This window comes from Felis catus, chromosome A1, assembly GCF_018350175.1.
Source record: "Felis catus isolate Fca126 chromosome A1, F.catus_Fca126_mat1.0, whole genome shotgun sequence".
Lineage (NCBI taxonomy): Eukaryota > Metazoa > Chordata > Mammalia > Carnivora > Felidae > Felis > Felis catus.
This window is the reverse complement of record NC_058368.1, coordinates 118,193,925-118,200,180: the sequence shown is the minus strand read 5'-3', so window position 1 is coordinate 118,200,180 and position 6,256 is coordinate 118,193,925. Positions and strand designations below refer to the sequence as shown.

General features: G+C 43.5%; 1 pseudogene; it reads left to right on the top strand.

Moving 5' to 3' along the window:
- Positions 1–784: 784 nt before the first annotated feature.
- Positions 785–6,256, top strand: part of LOC109502380 — an 85,332-nt pseudogene continuing 79,860 nt past the window's right edge.

The window sequence follows — 6,256 nt, the reverse complement described above, 5'->3', positions numbered from 1 at the left end:
TGGAATTCTCTCTCTTCCTCTCGCTCTGCCCTCCCCAACTCGTGCGTCCCCACACACCTGTGCTCGCTCTCTCTCTCTCTCTCTCTCAAAATAAATATTTTTTAAAAAGAAATAAAAATTATGAATCCAATATTAAGAATGTAAGTGACTAGGGGCACCTGGGTGGCTCAATCAGTTGAGCACCTGACTTCAGCTCAGGTCATGATCTCACAGTTCATGGGTTTGAGCCCCAAGTCGGGCTCTGTGCTAACAGCTCAGAGCCTAGAGCCTGCTTCGGATTCTGTGTCTTTCTCTCTCTTCCTCCTCTGCTCATGCTCTCTCTGCCTCTCTCTCAAAATAAATAAATAAACATAAAACAAATTTTAAATCACACTTTCTAGCTTTGATGCCTTTATTGGACATCTCTATTCACTTGGAGGAAAGAAATGTGGCTATGTCCCAGTGATAATATCCACAGGGTCCTAGAAATTATTAAAACACACATCTATCACGACACAGCGAGGGAAACATTCAGAGTACTTCCTCTGAGATACAAACTTGGCAAAATTTTGGTCCTCGCTCATAAGTCTCCTAGGCTATTCAGTAATGACAGCTCCAGAAAAACCTTCTGGCTTCATGACCACAAGTACCTGGAAGTAGCTCATCCCACAAGAGCCAAAATCTTAAGGCTCCATCTAGAAAACACACAAAAAACCTGTGGGAAACCCTGGATCTAAACCAAAGTTCTACAAGAAGAAAATGGTAACAGGCAACTCCCAACCCTCACATGTTTCCATGGTAATACATGTTACAGTGGCAGCTCTGGCCTGTGGAAGCCTCTGGAAACCCCTGGGACATTATTTATGGCAGTTACAGGCAGCTACAGGCCCTGGATGTGAGCTGGACAAACTCGGGATAAAGCAGACAGAGACAGACTGCCCTGCTTTATCTCATCATGTACTTCCTCACCTTTCCTCACTGGACGGGGGTGTCTCTCAGTGAAAGAATATTTTACAAGCAAGCCATTCATCAGGACTCCTAATTAAAAAGTTGGAATGGAGCGGATTTTGCTGTCTTCTGACACTTCATCAACCTCATCATTGTTCTTCTACCTAGAGCAGCAGCCTCCGGAATGACTACATAGGTTCTGTCCTTCACAGTCAGGCAGAAAAAGAAACAGCAACACTTTGCCTGAAAACTAACTCCCGCATATGACCACAAGAGTTATGCCAGATCATGAACAAAACAGGAACAACATGACAAGGAAAAGAACATTTACTTAGACTTTACTATATTTAGGAAAATTCACCTTTACTCAGAGGAAAATGGAGTAGGAATAATAAGTAATCTATTTTTTATAGACCTTTCTAATAAAGGCTAAAATGTTATCCACTTCTCTCTGAAGGAGACAGCTAAGAATAAATAGCTAGGAATTTGACCCAGCAAATGGCTGCACATTTTGCAAATTTTGTTTTTGTTTTTTAAAGTTTATTTATTTTGAGATTGAGAGAGAGAGAGAGAGAGACAGCGAGCAAGCATGAGCAGGGGCAGAGAGAGAGGGAGAAAGTGAATCCCAAGCAGGCTCCATGCTACCAGCGCAGAGCCTGATGCAGGGCTCGATCTCACGAACCATGAGATCACGACCCAAGGAGAAATCAAGAATGGGAGGCTTACCTGAGTGAGCCATCCAGGCGCCTCCATTTTGTGAATTTTGAGTTGAGTTCACTTATTTCCCCCTCTTTTGCTTTTGTTTTTTTTAGCTCAGTGGCAAAACTAAACTTATGTTTTAAATACATAAATAAACCCTGAGGATGTAGTTCAAACTGAAACCATATCCATTTATTTTCTGCAACTGGTGAGCTGAAACATAAAAATATTCACCCAACCAAAACAGTGTTTCTGTTTGAGTCTGTCTCTGGTATGAAAATGGGAGGAAAATGCCGGACTCTACTGGAGTAAGGCATTCAACTTTATCTCACTCCAGGTGAGAATTTGGTAAGACTTAAAGAGGGAAAGATCTTGAGTAGTCAGTCGCATGAAACCCAAGGACAAGACTCAAAACTCTAGGTTTTAATTTTTTTTTAACGTTTTATTTATTTTTGAGACAGAGAGAGACAGAGCATGAACAGGGGAGGGTCAGAGAGAGGGAGACACAGAATCGGAAACAGGCTCCAGGCTCTGAGCTGTCAGCACAGAGCCCGACGCGGGGCTCGAACTCACGGACCGCGAGATCATGACCTGAGCCGAAGTCGGCCGCCTAACCAACTGAGCCACCCAGGCGCCCCAAGACTCTAGGTTTCAAATGACTCTGACATTCTCACTTACCCACCAGAACCAGAATCCCCTCCTTTGTTGGTTCCCTACAAGAGGAAAGTCACAGATCCCATTTTCTTTTTCAATTGAAATGAAAACTCAAGAGGTTAAAACATGGATTCATTGGGGCGCCTGGGTGGCTCGGTCGGTTGAGCGTCCGACTTCGACTCAGGTCATGATCTCACGGTCTGTGAGTTTGAGCCCCGCGTCACGCTCTGTGCTGACAGCTCAGAGCCTGGAGCCTGTTTCGGATTCTGTGTCTCCCTCTCTCTCTGCCCCTCCCCTGTTCATGCTCTGTCTCTCTCTGTCTCAAAAATAAATAAATGTTAAAAAAAAATTTAAAAAAAAAAAAAACATGGATTCATTAAAAAAAAATTTTTTTTTTTTTTTAGTTTCTTTATTTTGAGAGAGTGAGAGAGCACAAGCAGGGGAGGGGCAGAGAGAGGACAGACAGAATCCCAAGCAGGCTCCACACCATCAGTGCAGAACCCAGGGTGGGGCTTGAACTCACAAACTCTGAGGTTGTGACCTGAGCCAAGATCAAGAGTTGGACGCTTAACTGAGCCAGCCAGGTGCCCCCAAAACCTGGATTCTAGCGCTTACTTATTATGGCCTTGCTGTCTAGCCCCTAAGGTCTCTTCCGAAAGGTCTAACAGGTAATTCTGCTAATCTCAACGGATGTAAGGGATGTGAAATATGGCAGACAAAGCAAGGGCAGATATTTTATCTCATAAACTATCTTTATGTAGTTATGAATTAATGATACATGCAGACAGATTGCTGGGCAAGCTGGAACACTGTTGTATTCTGGAAATGTTGACATCTTAGGCACAAAATATTAAAAACTGGTGACTTATAGGTAAAACAGACAGAGGGCATGTGTGTGAGCCAGAGGCTGTCCCCTCAGAGAGCAAAGGACAGTGATACAGGCCTGGCCCGCAGTCCTGACCATCTTTCGCAATCTCTTTTGATTGGCTTTTTCTACTCTTCTTTTGCATAAAGGTCTATTCTTGGCCTTTCTCACTCTCCTTGGGAGAATACAGCTGCTCCCACACCTTCGTGGACAGCCTGTTCCCTGATGATTTCCAACTCGTATCTGCACTTCTTTTGGGAGCTGCAGGTCAGTATGTTCAACTGCCTGCAGGACACTGCCAAAGTGCATGATCAGCGAACGCCTTGAAAGTAATTAACTCTCCCTTTCTCAGTCCCAAATCTATTCCTCCTCCTAATTCACTCATGAAAATCCTGAGCTCGGAAGCAAAAATTATTCCCAAATGACTCCCATGATGCTTTCTTTCTCCGTCTCAAAATGAACAGATTTCCAGCAAGAAGAAGGCGGCCAGAGGTTGACCACGTAGCAGGGAGATGTCTGCTTACCCTAAGACCAGGTGGGTGGGTGTGAGGAGGTGTGTGTAGGACGGGGGCATAGGGAGCTGTTCCCAGGAGAGGGAAAGTTAGGGAGGTTGGTCAAACAATCCACTGCAAACCCCAAGAGCTTTCAATATTTATACTCGGTATGATTGTTTATAGGACCTGCTTACTGCTTATAGGATAAAGAAAATTACAAGATTTATGTAGAGTTTGCTTATGTCTTGGGATACCAGGATTTTTATAGCTTTCTTTAGCCAAGTCACCATGTGCTTAAATAAAAATACAAAATCTTCTCAAGAACGGAAAAAAATCTTCTAGAAGTAAGGAATGTTGAGCAGTCTCTGATTCTTCTCCCCTGAATTGCTGCCGCCTCTAGCTGAAGTATTTCCTTTCTTTGTTTCTACTTAGGTCTCAGACCGACTAACAACTTTATAAAGAACGTTATAAAACAAATAAGCAAAGACATAGAATACTTATGTCCTCACAGTGTTAAAACTTGAAAGCTAGACATAATCTAATAACCAAACTCTTTAACTTTCTTTTTAGAAATGAAGACACTAAGTCCCAGAGAGAGTAAGTGAAGGGTCTGGAAGCCACAAAACTATAGTGGAGCAGAGACAGGACCCAAACTTGGTAACTTATCTCCCCATCTTATATTCTTGTCATTCTCTCAAACTGTCTATCTTAAATCGAAATCTTGATTTCAAAATCAGTCTTGATTTCTTCCCTCCATCCCAAGGTTGATGACTCCTTGGCTTTCTGCCAGCCTCCCCGTACCATTTTGGTTCCTTGGCCCCTGAAAATTGGTTGATCCAAATATCTTGCTATACTCAAGGTCAAATTCCAAATGCTCTAACAAACCAGTTCTCTTTTTTTCTCATAAACATTCCACTCAGTTCTGGCTTCCATCTCAGCAACGTGCCTGATTTACAATGGAGTTACCTGGTAATGGGGACTGAAATCCCTGAGGAATCTCCATGAGTGGCCAGGGTTCAGGTAACTTGTTCCAGCCCTTTTAGGAGTCTACAGTGAGTCTACTAAACAACACAGGAAAACAGACCCTAAATTTTGAACATTACTCTCCCAGTATACTAATGCCTTAATCATATAACTATTATAACTGCACGTGTGTGCGTTTACACACACAAACTCACACAACGAGAGCTAGAACGTATTTGTTGAGGATCATTATTCTTGCTGGAATATCAACAAAAAGGCACTTGGAGATCATGGGATTTTATGTAGCATGATGCAGTAAACTCAGTCCTCGGCTGGAAGTCATCATTATGTGTTCCTTCTCCTGATTCTGCTGGCCAGAACCGTAAGAGAGTCTGATCTGCATGCCAACTCAGGATATGTGTGGAATCGGCAGGAATTTCATTTGTCCGGGGCCCCCCAAAACCTCATAAAATGGTAGTTTTCAAATATCCTTGGCTCTCTCTGAAGTATGGAGATGAGAGACGGTCTCCAGATTTGTAAGAGATAAATGGTTGAGAAGGGACATTATGTGATGGGTGATATTCCTTCTCCTTTGTCGGTTGGTTGTTAGTTTTTTTTAAAAAATATTTTTGAAAGAGAGAGAGAGAGAGAGAGACAAAGCACCAGCAGGGGAGGGGTAGAGAGAGAGAGGGAGACACAGAATCTGAAGCAGGCTCTGAGCTCTGAGCTGTCAGCACGGAGCCCAACATGGGGCTCAAACTCACAAATCACAAGATCACGACCTGAGCTGAAATCAGCCGCTTAACCAACTGAGCCACCCAGGCACCCCTGGAATTGTTTTTTTAAAGGTCTGAGCATCCTATCCCCTTTAGTGGCACTGCTTCCCCCTTCCCTCTCCTTTATCCCTAAGGGAGTAAGAGTAAGCATTTCTGGTTTAGGGGGATTATACTACATCATCCAGAGGGAAGGATGTGGGCCTCTGCTTCACGCCAAAAAAGCAAAAGCAGCCAGACTCAGCAGGGTGGCTAAAATTGTTTGGAAGGTCAGGGTTGTGGTGTTTCTGTGTATACTGCTTAAGCATCTGGACGTTCCTGATGTGGGGTAACCTGAACAGGAATGGGGGGTTGCTGCTAAGCCACAAAGTCTTGACTGCAGTGCCAGGGGCTTCTGTGCTCTCCCTCATCCTAGAAAGAAAGCCCTTTGAAGGCCATCTCTGGGTTCCTTGGGGTAAACAGTACCCAAGAGAGGGACAAGAAAAAAGAAAGACACCTGAAAACAGCAATAAATGTCCCAAATTCCTCCTAATTCAATTTATGAGACCAGGGTTACTCTGATATTAAAACCAAAGACATTATAAGAAACGTACAGGCCAATATCCCTCATAACAAAAATTTGAAAACACTGAACAAAATATTAGCAAATTTAACCGAGGGATACAGAAAAGGGATAATGGTGCTATATCCATACAACAGAAAATGACTCAAAATAAAGAGGACCAAACTACTGATACACATGACAACAGGGATGAATGTCAAAACCATCACACCAGGGGCACCTGGGTGGCTCAGTCTTTAAGCCTCTGACTCTTGATTTTGGCTCAGGTCATGTTCTCAGGGTTCCTGAGTTGGAGCCCGAGTCGGGCTCCACGCTAATG